Below are 23,607 nucleotides of genomic sequence, written 5' to 3' on the forward strand. Positions count from 1 at the left end.
TGTTTGTATCGTAAAATATCTGGTGGATAGCAGAGTATTCAATTTCCCCTTCTCTCTCCCCTCTTCAGTCACGCGCACACGCACGCACACACACACACAAACAACACACAGAGTGTATGAATCTCAAGCTTTACGATTGGACTGTTCTATTATACATGTGGGCGTCTCGGTCGATGAGCCGTTGACTGGAGGCTTTATTTCCTCTTTCCCCCTCGCTGTAGACGGAGAGGAGAGAGGAGAGAGGAGAGAGGAGGGAGGAGAGAGGAGAGACGAAAGAGGAGAGAGGAGAGAGGAGGGAGGAGAGAGGAGGGAGGAGGGAGGAGAGAGGAGGGAGGAGAGAAAAGAGAGGAGAGAGGAGAGAGGAGAGACGAGATACGAGAGAGGAGAGACGAGAGAGGAGAGACGAGGGAGGAGAGAGGAGAGACGAGAGAGGAGAGACGAGAGACGAGAGAGGAGGGAAGAGAGACAAGAGAGGCGATAGGAGAGAGGAGAGACGAGAGAGGAGAGAGCAGAGAGGAGAGACGAGAGAGGAGAGACGAGAGAAGAGAGAGGAGAGACGAGAGAGGAGAGAGGAGAGAGGAGAGAGGAGAGACTAGAGACGAGAGAGGAGAGACGAGAGAGGAGAGACGAGAGCGGAGAGACGAGAGAGGCCTGGCAGGTGCTGCCGTGGAGAGATGGACCTAGCTACTGTGTGTGTTGTGTGTGTGTGTGTGAGTCAAGGGTAATATGGCTACCGCGTAATCGAGTTACCACACATTACCAGGCCAACACGGGACAATTCTGCTGACAAGGAATTATTTAGTCAACTCCAATAACCACCAGCTAGACGAGACATTGAAAGGACAAAGACATGCTTATTTAATACATACCCATTTAACTCCCAGGTGTATAGGCCTATAGACAGTACGATACACAGCCAAGTCATACAACCTAACGATTAGCTTAGAGTTAGCCTTGCCGGTTCAGGTAGACCACATTAATAGCTCATTTAGCTTTGTTTAGTTTCACTACAACATGTTAGCTTAAACGTTGGCCTCCTCAACCTCTCCAGTTATAATAGCCGAGCTCAGGAGACCAGAGCCCCAATTCACAAAGCCTCTCAGAATAGGAGTGCTGATCTAGGATCAGTTTGGCCTTTTAGATCATAATTAATACACTGATATAGACACAGGCTAACTGGTGCTAGATCAGCACTCTGAGAATAGGACACCACGGGCATTGTGTAAATAGGTGTGCCGTGGTCTTTTTCCTTAGCCTGTGTTGCTACCTCTCAGCCGTGATGTACGGGCCCTGCTTATCTCGGCCCGTCACCTCAACTGGAAATACTATTATTCTATCTGGGCTCAGCCGGCGGCTAGGCTACACTACGGTAAGGATGGTCACTTTGTCACTGTCCCTCCGGACCAGAACAGCCCGGGACACAGCCACAACCTCTGTCTGGCTCCATCAGGAGAGGGAGAACTCCAACACACACGGGACCGACACACACACACACACACACACACACACACACACACACACACACACACACACACACACACACACACACACACACACACACACACACACACACACACACACACACACACACACACACACACACACACACACACACACACACACACACACACACACACACCTGCACCGGCCCGAGGGGTCCTTCTCAACTGGAGTGGAAAATAACTATCATCTCAATTCGATAACAACAGAAAACAAGAGGAGAAAATCAGCAGCCTTCACAAAGAGACTGTATGTAACATCCTCTCCTCTGTAATGGTACCGTGGGGAAATGCAGTGGCAGTTGTACGAGAGCCTGTAGAGTGGCTGGGGTAGCCCCTGTATTATTCATATGAGGATTTATGACCCAACGGGGTGTGTTTGTGTGTGTGTGTGTGTGTGTGTGTGTGTGTGTGTGTGTGTGTGTGTGTGTGTGTGTGTGTGTGTGTGTGTGTGTGTGTGTGTGGTGTGTGCCCACAGGGCCAGGCCACTCCATCACAAGGATAATTTCCTGTGTTTGACCCCCATGATGACCTTTGTTTCCCCTGGCTCGCACACTCTGTCAGCCCCAAATTAGTACATACTTATGCTATTTTATTTACGGCAGGTTGTATAAGGTGATAATAGAAATATAACTACATATGGTGCTGTTATTTGTACAATTATATTTTTAATCATTATTAATTCATTAGTACTTAGTACTTCATTCGATTTTTGGAAGAATCATAAACCTTTTATTTTTTATAGCCAATAAAACATTGTGACCACTAAAACAATTCTGGATTTTCCACCTACTTCTATTTATACTAAACCTTATCCTTGATCATTTAAATGGTATATATTCCTATATACTTTATTATTTTTCATTTAAATTGTAATATTTTTTTATTATTACATTTTTCCCCCAATTAAATATATTTTGGAAATATGTATATTTATTAAAGGACTTAGGCCTAAATGAATGGTTGAAAAGTACAGTCTATTCTTGTTGTTCTGAACAGATTTGGAACACATTCAGAGCTTTCCTGAACAGAAACAAACCCAAAATAAATAATAGGTTCATTCAATAAATTCCCTCAATGATCTTTCCTCTTTCCAACACACGTCTCCTCGCTGTAACGAATACATCCAAATCTCCATCCGCGTCTACCTCTCATATAGCACCCTACTCTCTAGAAGAAGAAAAAAGTGCACAACTTTTGAGCTGGGACAATAAATAATAATAATAATTATAGGGAATAGGGTGCAATTTGGGAAGCAACCAATCTAATTCATATTTACACACCAAACACAAGTCTTCTCACACACACAAGCAGACGGGGACATTAGCATACCCCCGACGGCGGCGTGCCGTTTATTTGTCAGAAACTCTCCTCCGGCCAACCTGCCCTGTTCCTCTCCGGCTCCCAGCCAAACAGTCCAATCTGTAGCGAGCTCCCTTTAACCCATTCCAGGCAATCACAAAGAATATTCTGGAAGCAGCAAGACCCATTGAGGGACCCTCTTCTTACCCCAATTGGATGAGTATAGCTTAACTGTTTGGCAACATTCCCTGCGCACCGCCTGCCACAGATGCCTGCCACAGATGCCTGCCACAGCCGCCTGCAACAATATACAATAGAAGCCTCCTCCTCCAAGTCTTATCTGGAGCAGAGCTGTGATGACAAAATGGAATCGATCGATTGGCTGATGGGTATGTACTGTATGTGTTGTTATGGTGAGTTCTGGAGGCCCTGGACGGACCACAGCTGTTATATAGGAGAAGAGGGAGGGAGGGAAGGAGCGAAAGGGGGAGAGAAATAATGAGAACGAGAGACGAAAGGGGGGAGAATTACAGAGAGAGAGAGAGAAAGAGCGAGAGAGCGATAGAAGAATATACGGAGAAAGAGAGAGAGAGCAAATAAAACAGAGAGGTGGCCTGGTCTCAGAACTGAACAAGGTGCTCATTCAGAAGTGTCAGACAGCACCTCTCTTTAGCCATCCTAGATCAGTGGAAGAAGTGATCACGGAGCCGTCTGGACACCTGGCGAGATAACACTATGAACTCACTCCTCAATCCCTCAACAGTAGACACACACACTCACACACACACACACACTCTCTCTTCTCTCTTCGTAAATCACTCCTATCTAATGATGGGGGGGGGGGGTTCTTAAAGGGATTCATGGAGAGATATTAACTTTAATCACAAAGAGCTGGAGAGAGAGAAACAGAGATGAAGAGATAGAGCGAGCGCTTTACTCTTCCGTGCGGACGGCGAACCTTCAAGCGCTTCACCCCCTTTCTTTCATGTCTATTCCCATGGACATTTCTCTTTGTCATCCCTCATCTCATCCCTCCATCACAACATGGCTATATAATAACCACATATTATGCTAATGAGGATGCAATAGACTGTAGGTCTATAGGCCGTAGGATGCTGTTTTTCACCAATCATCAATCACAATCTTCCCTCTTTTACCGTTTTTTAATTAATTTTTCTACTCAGGAGCAGGTCCGTCGGGCCTTTTCCAATGTTCCGCTATAAATGAACAATGAGTTGAGCCACTATATAACAGCCATCAAGATGTAGGTCTGGGATAAAAAATAATGTCCCCCCCCCTACGTTACGATAAATGCCCGTCAACGTAATAACACGAACAGTAAAACAAAGAAATATGTGGATAAGGAAAGGTGACCTGGTCCGTTTTACAAGGCGCTAAATCAGAGAAATATCACCACGGCGTATCAAAAGGAATTACAACTTTTATTCATTGAGTAATAGCTCCAGTAATGCAGTCCATCAGCCAGATTACTGCACACACTAAGTGTATACATCTCACACACACCAAGCACAGCCTGGGCCCCGTTGCTAGGCGATCTCTTTCCATTCGTGACGAGAAAGAAAGAGAAGAGGAAGGACAACCAGGTCCAGCTATTTCCTCCTACCGTTTACCCCCCTTCCATCCACTCTTTCTTTCAGTGTCTAACATTGCAAACCCGTATTTCCCCTCTGCAAAATCAATGTAGTGTGGAATCAAAGAATGGGGTCCTGGGCCATAAATCAGCAGAGGGGCTTAGTATGAGCGTTAAAGTGGAACCATGTAGTAAGGCCCGCCGCACGAGAGGGACATTCAACACCTTTGCACATGGCCCCGGCCTCCTCAGTAATTCTTGACAGCTTATTTCTCATTGTGGGCATCCCAAATGGCACCCTATTCCCTGTGTAGTGCACAACCTATCGGGGCTCTGATCAAAAGAGGTGCACTCTAGATAGGGAATAGGGTGTCATTTGGGCCGTGAACATAGAGCTTGTAGGGTCAGAGGCTTCGGCACGCAGATCTGAAATATGACAGACAGACAGACAGACGGAGAGGCCCATTTCTTTCTTGGTTTTTAACAATCGGGGGAACTGTTTGACATTATGAGACACCACAGGTTCCTCTCAGTGGTAGTGGGCCTGAGAGGAATCACTGACTGGTGGAATTTCACAGCGTCTTCAATGCATGAGCACACACATTGTTGCTGCGCCCCCAGTAATTCCTCCCTATTGTCTGCTTTTTAATAAGGCAGAGCCTTAAGTTTCCTTTAACTGATGGAACATATGGCAAATCACACTACCTACCTCATCCCCATACTGTTTTTATTGATTTACTTTTCTGCTCTTTTGCACACCAATATCTCTACCTGTACATGACCATCTGATCATTTATCACTCCAGTGTTAATCTGCAAAATTGTAATTATTCGCCTACCTCCTCATGCCTTTTGCACACAATGTATATAGACTCCCCTTTTTTTTCTACTGTGTTATTGACTTGTTAATTGTTTATTCCATGTGTAACTCTGTGTTGTTGTATGTGTTGAATTGCTACGCTTTATCTTGGCCAGGTCGCAGTTGCAAATGAGAACTTGTTCTCAACTAGCCTACCTGGTTAAATAAAGGTGAAATAAATAAATAAATAAACACTTCTACAACACACAGATGAACATATTGAAATCATAAAAGCGTATTATCGCATGATATCCTCTTTATCTCGCTCATCTGGTCTATCTGACGTGTCCATTTTTTGTAAACCATTTTTTGGGGGGACGTCTTTTAACATCTGTCCGTCTCCACGACGTTGATGAATGCAGAGCTGGTCCATTGTGACGTCGTTCCCTCTTTTATTCCGGCCTGCCAGTTATTCAGTTGTTCTGTTATAGTTGCATCATTCCGTCACTCCGCGGCAGGCCGGGGATGTAGAATAGGCTAATTGAAAAAGAAATAGAGTGACAAATTCCAACCCCCCTGAAAAATATGGTTCCAATTATCCTGCGGTGTAAGGGTCTATTCTCCCGGTAACGGGACGGGAGTGAGAATTATTACGTGTGTTGCAAACGGCACCGTAGGCTATGCCTGTTTCCACATCTTAAAAGACAGGACATCAAATGGCCATGCAAATATACACTTACAGAAGAATTACATAAACAAACCCCCTCTCTTTTTCACAGCCTTTTAAATCTAAGTCATCGACACACAATTAATCTATTATGCTGTTGAGCCAATCCAGAAAAAGGCTTGCGAATCCCCCTCCACAACATCAGCCCCCTCATCCTGCCTGGTATTATAGCCTGGGTGGATTTGGAGAGGCTGGGAATTCTGACCACAAGCAGCCCCAAAAAAGGAACAGTGACTGGGCCCCGCTTCGCAAAAACTATTCGCTCTAATTCAGAACATCTGACCGTGGTGAGGGCAGCCGAGCTCCGAGGGAGCTTTTTTCGGGGGAGCGTTGACTTTCCTCTCTCTCTCTCTCTCTCTCTCTCTCTCTCTCTCTCTCTCTCTCTCTCTCTCTCGACAATCAACTCTCAAAGTGCCGGAGTCACGGAATCACAGAGAGAGAAGTGTATTAACATGCGATACGGGTCCCCTCAACACACACACACAACTCCTTTCCTTTGAAGATGATTGAAACACACTTAAGCAGACAGCGGGTATAATAATTGACAGCAATTGATCACGTTTCATTGACCACAGGCACGACATGTGGATGCACAGGCGCGTGCGCACACACACACACACACACACACACACACACACACACACACACACAGAGAGAGGGGTGAGTAAACAGCACACTGAGGAAGGACAATTAGCAGCAGCAGAGAGAATACACTGGTTTCAGCTGTTACCTTGGTTAAGAAATCCTCCAGTTGTTCCTTCCCCAAAGGGGTTAAAAGGATCCGGCCAGAGCCCTCCTGGCTGCTCTCGTTACCCGATCACAGAGGCATGTAGCTGGGTAGACACGGTGCTGCGCTGGGTCTGTCTTGCCGGGAGCTTTTTTCGCCTTTTTTATTCCCCTCCACAAAACACATATGTCTCTCTCTCTCTCTCTCTCTCTCTCTCTCTCTCTGTCTCTCTCTCTCTCTCTCTCTCTCTCTCTCTTTCTCTCTCTGTCGGCACACAGTCTGTTTCAGTGGTTCTACTGGCAGTAGTCTGTTTCTCCCATTCCACTCACTCTCTCAAACGCACACACAGAACAGAGAGAGGCTCCTCTCAATGAACAATCACACTCTCACTCTCTTATGGCATCAAGCTCAGGCTTCAAGCTCAACTCATTAACGAGAGAGGAGGAATAAAAAAAAAGAGGGAAAAAAATGCAGGATCGTTTTTTTTTCTTTCTTTTCCTTCGGCTGGACAGTGGGTGGTTAAATGCGCATCCTGCTGGTTGGTGGTTGGTCCACGCTCGCTCTCGCACCCTCTCTGCCGCCGCCTGCCTTTCTAAACGGAATCGTTCCTCTTTCTTTCTCTCTCTCTCGCTCTCTCCAAGTTTTGAGGCACTCTTTCGGAGCCGTGCTGCTGCTGGCAGGAGAGGGGAGGGGCTTGGGGCTGAAAGAAGGGAGGGAGGCGCGCTATAGGTTGAGCCTCTGTCTGTTTACACCCACTGGGGGGAGGAGGGAGAGGAAAGGAGGTCGGGGGAAGGGAGGGGAGAGGAGGGGGGCTGTCTCTGCTTTAACCATTTGGTCTTCACTCATCTGTTGCGTGGCTTCACACACACACACACATTCTCTCAGCGATATCTCTCCCTCTCTCAGGCACGCACGCACTTAGCCATTGTAGCTAGGGAGAAAAGCACTATAGTAAATAGACAGGCACACCTTTACTTAGACTCTATTCTTTATACCCTAGCTAGGGAATAATGCAACTGCATACCAGTAATGGGATAATAGTTTGACTCATAATACACACACCTAATGAATACCCATACATGTTCTAATACACACACCTAATGAATACCCATACATATATTAATACACAAACCTAATGAATACCCATACACATACTAATACACACACCTAATGAATACCCATACATGTTCTAATACACACACCTAATGAATACCCATACATATATTAATACACAAACCTAATGAATACCCATACACATACTAATACACACACCTAATGAATACCCATACATATACTAATACCCACACCTAATGAATACCCATACATGTTCTAATACACACACCTAATGAATACCCATACATATATTAATACACAAACCTAATGAATACCCATACACGTTCTAATACACACACCTAATGAATACCCATACATGTTCTAATACACACACCTAATGAATACCCATACATATATTAATACACAAACCTAATGAATACCCATACACATACTAATACACACACCTAATGAATACCCATACATATACTAATACCCACACCTAATGAATACCCATACATGTTCTAATACACACACCTAATGAATACCCATACATATATTAATACACAAACCTAATGAATACCCATACACGTTCTAATACACACACCTAATGAATACCCATACACATACTAATACACACACCTAATGAATACCCATACATGTTCTAATACACAAACCTAATGAATACCCATACACATACTAATACACACACCTAATGCATACCCATACATGTACTAATACACACACCTAATGCATACCCATACATGTACTAATACACACACCTAATGAATACCCATACATGTACTAATACACACACCTAATGAATACCCATACATGTACTAATACACACACCTAATGAATACCCATACACATACTAATACACACACCTAATGAATACCCATACATGTTCTAATACACACACCTAATGAATACCCATACATGTTCTAATACACACACCGAATGAATACCCATACATATATTAATACACAAACCTAATGAATACCCATACACATACTAATACACACACCTAATGAATACCCATACATGTTCTAATACACACACCTAATGAATACCCATACATATATTAATACACAAACCTAATGTATACCCATACACATACTAATACACACACCTAATGAATACCCATACATGTTCTAATACACACACCTAATGCATACCCATACATGTACTAATACACACACCTAATGAATACCCATACATGTTCTAATACACACACCGAATGAATACCCATACATATATTAATACACAAACCTAATGTATACCCATACACATACTAATACACACACCTAATGAATACCCATACATGTTCTAATACACACACCTAATGAATACCCATACATATATTAATACACAAACCTAATGAATACCCATACACATACTAATACACACACCTAATGAATACCCATACATGTACTAATACACACACCTAATGAATACCCATACATGTACTAATACACACACCTAATGAATACCCATACATGTACTAATACACACACCTAATGAATACCCATACATGTACTAATACACGCACCTAATGAATACCCATACATGTTCTAATACACACACCTAATGAATACCCATACATGTTCTAATACACACACCGAATGAATACCCATACATATATTAATACACAAACCTAATGTATACCCATACACATACTAATACACACACCTAATGAATACCCATACATGTTCTAATACACACACCTAATGAATACCCATACATATATTAATACACAAACCTAATGAATACCCATACACATACTAATACACACACCTAATGAATACCCATACATGTACTAATACACACACCTAATGAATACCCATACATGTACTAATACACACACCTAATGAATACCCATACATGTACTAATACACACACCTAATGAATACCCATACATGTACTAATACACACACCTAATGAATACCCATACATGTACTAATACACACACCTAATGAATACCCATACATGTACTAATACACACACCTAATGAATACCCATACATGTACTAATACACACACCTAATGAATACCCATACACGTACTAATACACACACCTAATGAATACCCATACATGTACTAATACACACACCTAATGCATACCCATACACGTACTAATACACACACCTAATGAATACCCATACATGTACTAATACACACACCTAATGAATACCCATACATGTACTAATACACACACCTAATGAATACCCATACATGTACTAATACACACACCGAATGAATACCCATACATGTACTAATACACACACCTAATGCATACCCATACACGTACTAATACACACACCTAATGAATACCCATACATGTACTAATACACACACCTAATGAATACCCATACACATACTAATACACACACCTAATGAATACCCATACATGTACTACATATCCTCAAGTTGTATTAGTCGTATGTACAGGATACACATGGTATACATTGTCCAATGAAATGCTGACTTGCAGGTTCCTTCTCAACAATGAAACAACGATAAGAAACAACAAAAGATAAGACTAGAACATAAAGTCAATGTCTCAGTAGAATAGAATAAACATTTTAGCATCAGTATAATACAGGGAGACCCAATTGATATAACACTATTTATACGTGTTTTGGGGAAGGGGGGGATTGGGGAGGCGAGTGTTTAAATCCTACAGGCACATCAACATCAACACACACACACAAACTGTACCTGTACGGCAGATAATGTATGAGTCTGCTCAATGTCTGTTCAGTTTCTGCCTGCTGTCATTAACATGCCTCAGAGCACATGGAAACACTGCCGCAAACCCAGCCACGCACTTATGCACGTATGCGCACACACACACACACACACACACACACACACACACACACACACACACACACACACACACACACACACACACACACACACACACACACACACACACACACACACACACACACACACACAAAATTAGCGAAAGACAGCTTTCACCAGGTATCACGTCCCTATCTGGTCTGATTAGCACGTGGAGGCTACACACACAACAACACAACAACCTAAAACCTCCCGTCCTCCACGGTGGGAAATGAGAGGTGTAAACAAATAAACACAATGAAATTAACAAAAGGAGAGTTTGGTGCATTTTACTACATGGGTTATAGAGCAGTCCGGATTACTGACCCCGACGACAGACCAGGCCAATCCCTAATGCCTGGCAGTTAGCAGCTCGTACCCAATAAACATCTACTCGCCCGTCGGCATGTCAACTGTAGAGACGAAAAGACGTGACACGACCCAGCCGCTCTTCTCCCCCTTTTCCCAACAAAAAACGGCCACAGAGGATGCGCTATATTGTTCAGACCATTAATAGTCATTGTGCTGGCTTATCGACCCGTCTGAGGTTGTCTGAAATAGGCCTAGATCATGGCATCCTGCGATTGGTTCAAGAACAAAAGTGTGCTTACTGACGGTAAATCAAATATAGTTTCCTCAATATTCCGAAAGGTGTGCTGCAGGGGTCCATTTTGGGCCCCGTTCTCGTCCCTATTTCTATCAATAACATTGTTCTACCTGTTAAGGGAGGCGATATGGGAGAGTTGTGTTGGTTTTGATTCATCTCGTTGTCTGTGTTATATTGATATTATTATATTACATGATATTTATTAAATGGTGTATGTACATGTTCACAGGCCTCCCCGTGTAAATGAGACCATGGGCTCAACGTTGACCCTCCCAGTCTCATAATATATATCATAATAAATCGCCCTCCGTATGACAACATGACGCTCCAGAGGGCCGTTAAACGACAGAACATCCACTTCAAAACGTTCTGTCTAGGACTGGACGGCACCGGAACAGCAGGGACCTGCCAAATGGCTCGCTCTGCTCTAAACGGACAGAACATCCACTTCAAAACATTCTGTCCAGGACTGGACGGCACCGGAACAGCAGGGACCTGCCAAATGGCTCACTCTGCTCTAAACGGACAGAACATCCACTTCAAAACGTTCTGTCCAGGACAGGACGGCACCGGAACAGCAGGGACCTGCCAAATGGCTCGCTCTGCTCTAAACGGACAGAACATCCACTTCAAAACGTTCTGTCCAGGACAGGACGGCACCGGAACAGCAGGGACCTGCCAAATGGCTCGCTCTGCTCTAAACGGACAGAACATCCACTTCAAAACGTTCTGTCCAGGACAGGACGGCACCGGAACAGCAGGGACCTGCCAAATGGCTCGCCCTGCTCTAAACGGACAGAATCCAGACCACATTCATATGGAATCTACATTCTTGTTAACACCAGAAGGATCTAGGCGGAGAAGTACTGATGTAGCCTATAATCATTGTGTGCTGTAGAAATGCTCAATGATATTGTGTGTTTTTCCCTGTTGGGAATAACGTCTCTGTATTTCAAGGAGAACGTGTCGTGTTTTGTGTCGTTACGTAGGGAACATTATGCCCTGAACAATTACCCACCTTTCCCGCGTTTTACAAAGGATTTCTCCATCAACAACGGAACACTACTCTCCTCCCTGAGTCTGGGGCACCTCCTGCTCAGAGTGACCACGGAAAATTTCAGCCAATCAGGCAAGGAGCCTATCCCCGCCCACGCTGTCCATTCGAACTGAACTATAAAAGCGTGGCGTGAATAATAGCCACGGACGACTGAAATCCTTCTGATTCTCAGACGTCGGTGTAGTTGGTAACTGGAAAGCGCCCTTGATTATTGACCCCCCCTCCAATTTGATGATTGTCCTCTGCTCTCACTTGGATCTCAGTTGGACAACGACACCACCCCGGAACAGGGGTCTTCTCCCATTTTCCCAATGAAAGGACGTTTGGGAATCCAGCCAGGGATTGAGCTACTATGGAATTCCATATAAGCACATTCAACGCAGGCTATCTCTCTCTTAAATTCCCTGCTTTGTCTCATGTAGAATCATCCTAAATGACAGCTTGTCCTACTCTTGAGTTAAGAGAAACCCTCCTCTCTGTTTCCCTCCCTTCCCCATTCTAACTACTTCATCATTGCTTATCATTTTGCCACAATCTGTCATGGAGTCATTTATCATGTATTACCTTGTTTTTATAATAAATATTTTTCCTGTTATAAAATAATATCACTGTCTCTGAGACTTTGAATCTGACATTGAAAGAACAGAACCTTGAGGTTATAATTGTGACATGTACGGTTTATCCCGACTTGCTCCCTTTCCTATCGACTTAAATGATAGGTGGTGCTGTAAAATAACATTTACTGTAAAATAGAAATAAATCCATATTTTATATTCCATAATTAATTACCCAATTAATTAGACATTATCATAACGTTAGGATAACGTTAGGCCTCGACACTGCTAGGTATAAAGAGCTGGTCCAGGGCCCATTTTGTCTATACATTCCATCCATACATGCCCATGCTTGGGAGTGTTCATCTCCCTCAGGGTGTGTTGGAAGAAGAGGCTAATATCCTTCCTACTAGACTGTGGAGAGGAGAGCGATAGGGGCTCATACGCAGACAAACACACAGAGAGCGGGGCACACAGAGAGAGACACACACACAAACACACATATGAATGCCAGGCACGCCGACACCCACACAAGCTGAAAAACAAAAATCTGTTTCCTTTACTGATAGTCGGCTATGCCTTGTCATGTGGCATTAATATGAATGAAATCAATATTATGATGGCCCGAACGGACTAAGGCCTTTTGGAAAACCTCATTACTCTGGCAATCGCTGTATTTCACACTCGTACGTGTGACTGTTTTTTAAAGCACTGCACTTGTTGCTATGGGGAGAGATGGACAGAGAGCATCTTGACGACCATAAACACTTAGGGGTTAACGTCTGCTGGCTCCCCACTGAGAATCAATCACACTTTAACATTGTGTGTGTCTAGAATATCGTCCTTTAAGTTATGGTGTGACGTCCTAAACACATGACTTCCAGTGATGACTTCTAATGATGACTTCCTAAACACATGACTTCCAGTGATGACTTCTAATGATGACTTCCTAAACACATGACTTTTAATGATGACTTCCTAAACACATGACTTCTAATGATGACTTCCTAAACACATGACTTTTAATGATGACTTCCTAAACACATGACTTTTAATGATGACTTCCTAAACACATGACTTTTAATGATGACTTCCTAAACACATGACTTCCAATGATGACTTCCTAAACACATGACTTCCAGTGATGACTTCCTAAACACGGCCACACTTAAACATGTTCCCCTTCTCCTCCCCAGACACGTAAACACTTATACTCCCTGTATATAGCCATGTTATTATCTACTCCCTGTATATAACCATGTTATTTTAGACTCCCTGTATATAGCCATGTTATTATCTACTCCCTGTATATAACCATGTTATTTTCTACTCCCTGTATATAGCCATGTTATTATCTACTCCCTGTATATAGCCATGTTATTATCTACTCCCTGTATATAACAATGTTATTTTATACTCCCTGTATATAGCCATGTTATTATCTACTCCCTGTATATAGCCATGTTATTATCTACTCCCTGTATATAACCATGTTATTATCTACTCCCTGTATATATCCATGTTATTTTCTACTCCATGTATATAGTCATGTTATTTTCTACTCTCTGTATATAGCCATGTTATTTTAGACTCCCTGTATATAGCCATGTTATTTTATACTCCCTGTATATAGCCATGTTATTATCTACTCCCTGTATATAGTCATGCTATTTTCTACTCTCTGTATATAGTCATGTTATTTTATACTCCCTGTATATAGTCATGTTATTATCTACTCCCTGTATATAGCCATGTTATTATCTACCCCATGTATATAGCCATGTTATTTTAGATTCCCTGTATATAGCCATGTTATTTTAGATTCCCTGTATATAGCCATGTTATTATCTACTCCCTGTATATAGCCATGATATTTTATGCTCCCTGTATATAACCATGATATGTTATACTTCCTGTATATAACCATGTTATTTTATACTTCCTGTATATAACCATGTTATTATCTACTCCCTGTATATAACCATGTTATTATCTACTCCCTGTATATAACCGTGTTATTATCTAATCCCTGTATACAGTCATGTTATTATCTACTCCCTGTATACAGTCATGTTATTATCTACTCCCTGTATATAGCTGTTATTATCTACTCCCTGTATATAGTCATGTTATTATCTACTCCCTGTATATAGCCATGTTATTTTATACTCCCTGTATATAGCCATGTTATTATCTACTCCCTGTATATAGCCATGTTATTTTCTACTCCCTGTATATAGCCATGTTATTATCTACTCCCTGTATATAACCATGTTATTTTATACTCCCTGTATATAGCCATGTTATTATCTACTCTCTGTATATAGCCATGTTATTTTCTACTCTCTGTATATAGCCATGTTATTATCTACTCCCTGTATATAGCCATGTTATTATCTACCCCCTGTATATAACCATGTTATTATCTACCCCATGTATATAACCATGTTATTATCTACCCCCTGTATATAGCCATGTTATTTTAGACTCCCTGTATATAGCCATGTTATTATCTACTCCCTGTATATAACCATGTTATTTTCTACTCCCTGTATATAACCATGTTATTTTATACTCTCTGTATATAGCCATGTTATTTTCTACTCTCTGTATATAGCCATGTTATTATCTACTCCCTGTATATAGCCATGTTATTATCTACCCCCTGTATATAACCATGTTATTATCTACCCCATGTATATAACCATGTTATTATCTACCCCCTGTATATAGCCATGTTATTTTAGACTCCCTGTATATAGCCATGTTATTATCTACTCCCTGTATATAACCATGTTATTTTCTACTCCCTGTATATAACCATGTTATTTTATACTGCCTGTATATAGTCATGTTATTTTATACGCCATATATATATATAACCATGTTATTATCTACTCCCTGTATATAGCCATGTTATTATCTACCCCCTGTATATAACCATGTTATTATCTACTCCCTGTATATAACCATGTTATTATCTACCCCCTGTATATAGCCATGTTATTTTAGACTCCCTGTATATAGCCATGTTATTATCTACTCCCTGTATATAACCATGTTATTTTCTACTCCCTGTATATAACCATGTTATTTTAGACTCCCTGTATATAGCCATGTTATTATCTATTTCCGCTCTCTCCACTGGCTTCCAGTTGAAGCTCGCATCCGCTACAAGACCATGGTGCTTGCCTACGGAGCTGTGAGGGGAACGGCACCTCAGTACCTCCAGGCTCTGATCAGGCCCTACACCCAAACAAGGGCACTGCGTTCATCCACCTCTGGCCTGCTCATGCCTCCCTACCACTGATTAAGTACAGTTCCCTGCATGTTATTATCAGCCCAGTCAAAACTGTTCGCTGCTCTGGCTCCCCAATGGTGGAACACACTCCCTCACGACGCCAGGACAGCATGTCAATCACCACCTTCCGGAGACACCTGAAACCCCACCTCTTTAAGGAATACCTAGGATAGGATAAAGTAATCCTTCTCACCCCCCTTATAAAGATTTAGATGCACTATTGTAAAGTGGCTGTTCCACTGGATGTCATAAAAAAAAATTTTAAATAAAAAATCATGTTATTCCCTGTATAGGTGAATAAGGTGAATGCACCAATTTGTAAGTCGCTCTGGATAAGAGCGTCTGCTAAATGACTTAAATGTAATGTAAATATCTACTCCCTGTATATAGCCATGTTATTATCTACTCCCTGTATATAACCATGTTATTATCTACCCCCTGTATATAGCCATGTTATTATCTACCCCCTGTATATAACCATGTTATTATCTACTCCCTGTATATAACCATGTTATTATCTACCCCCTGTATATAGCCATGTTATTTTAGACTCCCTGTATATAGTAATATTATCATCTACTCCCTGTATATAGCCATGTTATTATCTACTCCCTGTATATAACCATGTTATTTTCTACTCCCTGTATATAACCATGTTATTTTATACCCCCTGTATATAGCCATGTTAATTTCTACTCCCTGTATATAACCATGTTATTTTATACTCCCTGTATATAACCATGTTATTATCTACTCCCTGTATATAACCATGTTATTTTATACTTCCTGTATATAACCATGTTATTATCTACTCCCTGTATATAACCATGTTATTATCTACTCCCTGTATATAACCGTGTTATTATCTACTCCCTGTATACAGTCATGTTATTATCTACTCCCTGTATATAGCTGTTATTATCTACTCCCTGTATATAGTCATGTTATTATCTACTCCCTGTATATAGCCATGTTATTTTAGACTCCCTGTATATAGCCATGTTATTTTATACTCCCTGTATATAACCATGTTATTATCTACTCCCTGTATATAACCATGTTATTATATACTCCTGTATATAGCCATGTTATTTTCTACTCCCTGTATACATCCATGTTATTTTATACTCCCTGTATATAGCCATGTTATTTTCTACTCTCTGTATATAGCCATGTTATTATCTACTCCTGTATATAGCCATGTTATTATCTACCCCTGTATATAACCATGTTATTATCTACTCCCTGTATATAACCATGTTATTATCTACCCCCTGTATATAGCCATGTTATTTTAGACTCCCTGTATATAGCCATGTTATTATCTACTCCCTGTATATAACCATGTTATTTTCTACTCCCTGTATATAACCATGTTATTATCTACTCCCTGTATATAACCATGTTATTTTCTACTCCCTGTATATAACCATGTTATTATCTACTCCCTGTATATAGCCATGTTATTTTCTACTCCCTGTATATAGTCATGTTATTTTATACTCCCTGTATATAACCATGTTATTATCTACTCCCTGTATATAGTCATGTTATTTTATACTCCATGTATATAGCCATGTTATTATCTACTCCCTGTGTATAGCCATATTATTTTATACCCCTGTATATAGCCATGTTATTTTATACTACTCCTGTATATAACCATGTTATTATCTACTCCCTGTATATAACCATGTTATTATCTACTCCATGTATATAGCCATGTTATGTTATACTCCCTGTATATAGCCATGTTATTATCTACCCGTTGTATATAGCCATGTTATTTTAGACTCCCTGTATACATCCATGTTATTTTCTACTCTCTGTATATAGCCATGTTATTATCTACTCCCTGTATATAGCCATGCTATTATCTACCCCTGTATATAACCATGTTATTATCTACCCCATGTATATAACCATGTTATTATCTACCCCTGTATATAGCCATGTTATTTTAGACTCCTGTATATAGCCATGTTATTATCTACTCCCTGTATATAGCCATGTTATTATCTACTCCCTGTATATAACCATGTTATTATCTACTCCCTGTATATAGTCATGTTATTATCTACTCCCTGTATATAGCCATGTTATTTTAGACTCCCTGTATATAGCCATGTTATTTTATACTCCCTGTATATAACCATGTTATTATCTACTCCCTGTATATAACCATGTTATTATATACTCCCTGTATATAGTCATGTTATTTTCTACTCTCTGTATATAGTCATGTTATTTTATACTCCCTGTATATAGTCATGTTATTTTAGACTCCCTGTATGTAGCCATGTTATTATCTACTCCCTGTATATAGCCATGTTATTATATACTCCCTGTATATAGCCATGTTATTATCTACTCCCTGTATATAGCTATGTTATTATCTACTCCCTGTATATAGCCATGTTATTATCTACTCCCTGTATATAGCCATGTTATTATCTACCCCATGTATATAGCCATGTTATTTTAGATTCCCTGTATATAGCCATGTTATTTTAAATTCCCTGTATATAGCCATGTTATTTTCTACTCCCTGTATATAGCCATGTTATTATCTACCCCATGTATATAGTCATGTTATTTTAGACACCCTGTATGTAGCCATGTTATTATCTACTCCCTGTATAAAGCCATGATATTTTATACTCCCTGTATATAACCATGTTATGTTATACTTCCTGTATATAACCATGTTATTTTATACTTCCTGTATATAGCCATGTTATTATCTACTCCCTGTATAAAGCCATGATATTTTATACTCCCTGTATATAACCATGTTATGTTATACTTCCTGTATATAACCATGTTATTTTATACTTCCTGTATATAACCATGTTATTATCTACTCCCTGTATATAACCATGTTATTATCTACTCCCTGTATATAACCGTGTTATTATCTACTCCCTGTATACAGTCATGTTATTATCTACTCCCTGTATATAGCTGTTATTATCTACTCCCTGTATATAGTCATGTTATTATCTACTCCCTGTATATAGCCATGTTATTTTATACTCCCTGTATATAGCTGTTATTATCTACTCCCTGTATATAGTCATGTTATTTTAGACTCCCTGTATATAGCCATGTTATTATCTACCCCCTGTATATAACCATGTTATTATCTACCCCATGTATATAACCATGTTATTATCTACCCCCTGTATATAGCCATGTTATTTTAGACTCCCTGTATATAGCCATGTTATTATCTACTCCCTGTATATAACCATGTTATTTTATACTCCCTGTATATAGTCATGTTATTTTATACTCCATATATATATATAACCATGTTATTATCTACCCCCTGTATATAACCATATTATTAACCCTAGGAAGCTCTTTGCCACCTTCTCCTCCCTCCTGAATCCTCCTCCCCCTCCCCCCCCTCTGCAGATGACTTAGTCAACCATTTTGAAAACAAGGTCGACGACATCCGATCCTCGTTTGCTAAGTCAAACGACACCGCTGGTTCTGCTCACACTGCCCTACCCTGTGCTCTGACCTCTTTCTCCCCTCTCTCTCCAGATGAAATCTCGCGTCTTGTGACGGCCGGCCGCCCAACAACCTGCCCGCTCGACCCTATCCCCTCCTCTCTTCTCCAGACCATTTCCGGAGACCTTCTCCCTTACCTCACCTCGCTCATCAACTCATCCCTGACCGCTGGCTACGTCCCTTCCGTCTTCAAGAGAGCGAGAGTTGCACCCCTTCTGAAAAAACCTACACTCGATCCCTCCAATTTCAACAACTACAGACCAGTATCCCTTCTTTCTTTTCTCTCCAAAACTCTTGAACGTGCCGTCCTTGGCCAGCTCTCCCGCTATCTCTCTCAGAATGACCTTCTTGATCCAAATCAGTCAGGTTTCAAGACTAGTCATTCAACTGAGACTGCTCTTCTCTGTATCACGGAGGCGCTCCGCACTGCTAAAGCTAACACTCTCTCCTCTGCTCTCATCCTTCTAGACCTATCGGCTGCCTTCGATACTGTGAACCATCAGATCCTCCTCTCCACCCTCTCCGAGTTGGGCATCTCCGGCGCGGCCCACGCTTGGATTGAGTCCTACCTGACAGGTCGCTCCTACCAGGTGGCGTGGCGAGAATCTGTCTCCTCACCACGCGCTCTCACCACTGGTGTCCCCCAGGGCTCTGTTCTAGGCCCTCTCCTATTCTCGCTATACACCAAGTCACTTGGCTCTGTCATAACCTCACATGGTCTCTCCTATCATTGCTATGCAGACGACACACAATTAATCTTCTCCTTTCCCCCTTCTGATGACCAGGTGGCGAATCGCATCTCTGCATGTCTGGCAGACATATCAGTGTGGATGACGGATCACCACCTCAAGCTGAACCTCGGCAAGACGGAGCTGCTCTTCCTCCCGGGGAAGGACTGCCCGTTCCATGATCTCGCCATCACGGTTGACAACTCCATTGTGTCGTCCTCCCAGAGCGCTAAGAACCTTGGCGTGATCCTGGACAACACCCTGTCGTTCTCAACTAACATCAAGGCGGTGGCCCGTTCCTGTAGGTTCATGCTCTACAACATCCGCAGAGTACGACCCTGCCTCACACAGGAAGTGGCGCAGGTCCTAATCCAGGCACTTGTCATCTCCCGTCTGGATTACTGCAACTCGCTGTTGGCTGGGCTCCTGCCTGTGCCATTAAACCCCTACAACTCATCCAGAACGCCGCAGCCCGTCTGGTGTTCAACCTTCCCAAGTTCTCTCACGTCACCCCGCTCCTCCGCTCTCTCCACTGGCTTCCAGTTGAAGCTCGCATCCGCTACAAGACCATGGTGCTTGCCTACGGAGCTGTGAGGGGAACGGCACCTCAGTACCTCCAGGCTCTGATCAGGCCCTACACCCAAACAAGGGCACTGCGTTCATCCACCTCTGGCCTGCTCGCCTCCCTACCACTGAGGAAGTACAGTTCCCGCTCAGCCCAGTCAAAACTGTTCGCTGCTCTGGCCCCCAATGGTGGAACAAACTCCCTCACGACGCCAGGACAGCGGAGTCAATCACCACCGTCCGGAGACACCTGAAACCCCACCTCTTTAAGGAATACCTAGGATAGGATAAAGTAATCCTTCTCACCCCCCTTAAAAGATTTAGATGCACTATTGTAAAGTGGCTGTTCCACTGGATGTCATAAGGTGAATGCACCAATTTGTAAGTCGCTCTGGATAAGAGCGTCTGCTAAATGACTTAAATGTAAATGTAAATGTTATTATCTACTCCCTGTATATAACCATGTTATTATCTACCCCCTGTATATAGCCATGTTATTTTAGACTCCCTGTATATAGCCATGTTATTATCTACTCCCTGTATATAACCATGTTATTTTCTACTCCCTGTATATAACCATGTTATTATCTACTCCCTGTATATAGCCATGTTATTATCTACTCCCTGTATATAACCATGTTATTTTCTACTCCCTGTATATAACCATGTTATTATCTACTCCCTGTATATAGCCATGTTATTTTCTACTCCCTGTATATAGTCATGTTATTTTATACTCCCTGTATATAACCATGTTATTATCTACTCCCTGTATATAGTCATGTTATTTTATACTCCATGTATATAGCCATGTTATTATCTACTCCCTGTGTATAGCCATATTATTTTATACTCCATGTATATAGCCATGTTATTTTCTACTCCCTGTATATAGTAATATTATGATCTACTCCCTGTATATAGCCATGTTATTATCTACTCCCTGTATATAACCATGTTATTTTCTACTCCCTGTATATAGTCATATTATGATCTACTCCCTGTATATAGCCATGTTATTATCTACTCCCTGTATATAACCATGTTATTTTATACTCCCTGTATATAGCCATGTTATTATCTACTCCCTGTATATAACCATGTTATTTTCTACTCCCTGTATATAACCATGTTATTTTATACCCCCTGTATATAGCCATGTTACTTTCTACTCCCTGTATATAACCATGTTATTTTATACTCCCTGTATATAACCATGTTATTATCTACTCCCTGTATATAACCATGTTATTATCTACTCCCTGTATATAGCCATGTTATTTTATACTCCCTGTATATAGCCATGTTATTATCTACCCCTTGTATATAGCCATGTTATTTTATACTCCCTGTATATAGCCATGTTATTATCTACCCCTTGTATATAGCCATGTTATTTTATACTCCCTGTATATAGCCATGTTATTATCAACTCCCTGCTGGGGTGTCGGGTAGCCTAGTGGTCAGAGCGTTGGGCCAGTAACCAAAAGGTTGCTGGATCAAATCCCCGAGCAGACAAGGACAAAATCTGTTGTTCTGCACCTGAAAAACAATCCAACAATACACCACAGTTCCATGGTAGGCTGTCATTGTTAATAAGAATTTGACTTGCATAGTTAAATGAAGGTTACACATGTTATTTTCTACTCAATATTTTTAGTTATTCACTATGTATTTATTCCTCATGTCACTATTGAAATTTCTGATATAAAAATAAAATAATAATCGTTAACTCTATATTGTTCGAAATAGACCCGCAAGTACTAATTTCACTGTCTGCACCTGTTGTCTACGAAGCATGTGACAAATAAGATGTGATTTGCACACACACGCACGCCCGCGCACGCCCACAAACAATTGCACAAACGCACACAGGCACACACATCTTGGATAGTAACACAATAAAGACACACATGCCTACACTACTAAACACAATCATCCCCTCAAGTGCAGATTACATTACACTGCACTGCAGGAGATTCTGCTGGAAAGCACATAGCAGATATTGAGGCACTGTGTGTGTGTGTGTCTTTGTGCGTGTGTGCGTGTGTGCGTGTGTGTGTGTGTGTGTGTGTGTGTGTGTGTGTGTGTGTGTGTGTGTGTGTGTGTGTGTGTGTGTGTGTGTGTGTTGGGGGGAGCCATAATACAGTGTTATGTCTGTTTATCAGTACTGTTGGAGCGGCTGGAAACTCAGTTCTATTAGTCAAACAATAGACAGGCTGATTGGGCTGTAATGTAGTGTGGCTGTACTGAACCTGGCAGAGAGAGATATCCTGCTTAAAACAGTCCCATAGTACCATATGTAAAACCATACTTCACATTACTAGCTGTATTGTCAATCCTTAGCTAAGAGGGAGATGTCCTGTCTAAAACAATGGATGTACTGTACTTTACTCTGAAGCTACCGAGTTAGCTTCAGCCTCTGTAAAGTAAAGAGTTACCCCAAAGTCCCTATATCCCAGGGTCTGGATCCCCCATGTAAAACAGTGGTATACTATACCGTACGTCTACCAAATCTGGATCCTCTATGCATTATAATATCCTTCCGCATGGGTGTTCTGTCAAAAAAAAAAAAGGATCTTCTGAGAAAGGCATATCCTGTCTCGCTCAATACGCCACCCTTCTCCTCCCCAGTCGAAACTGCACTTAACATGTAATATTTATTTAGCCATCTTTAATTCAGCATCTCAGCCAGCTGTTCGTTTGCACTGGTTGGATCCATGAGAAAATACTG

At 41.4% G+C, this 23,607-nt stretch overlaps 1 protein-coding gene across 14 annotated transcripts in view; it reads right to left on the bottom strand.

The window, feature by feature from the left end:
• Positions 1-23,607, bottom strand: part of LOC118361866 (teneurin-3) — a 510,845-nt gene that overhangs the window by 285,707 nt on the left and 201,531 nt on the right. For 2 of the 14 annotated variants that reach the window (XM_052486686.1, XM_052486684.1), the window contains exon 1: positions 6,648-7,300. The exons of the other annotated variants lie outside the window; for them this stretch is intronic. The gene's annotated coding sequence lies outside the window, so the exon portion shown is untranslated. Of the gene's footprint in view, positions 1-6,647; positions 7,301-23,607 lie in introns of those variants that run through there. 14 annotated transcript variants of the gene reach the window in all.

Source organism: Oncorhynchus keta, chromosome 29 (assembly GCF_023373465.1).
Source record: "Oncorhynchus keta strain PuntledgeMale-10-30-2019 chromosome 29, Oket_V2, whole genome shotgun sequence".
Lineage (NCBI taxonomy): Eukaryota > Metazoa > Chordata > Actinopteri > Salmoniformes > Salmonidae > Oncorhynchus > Oncorhynchus keta.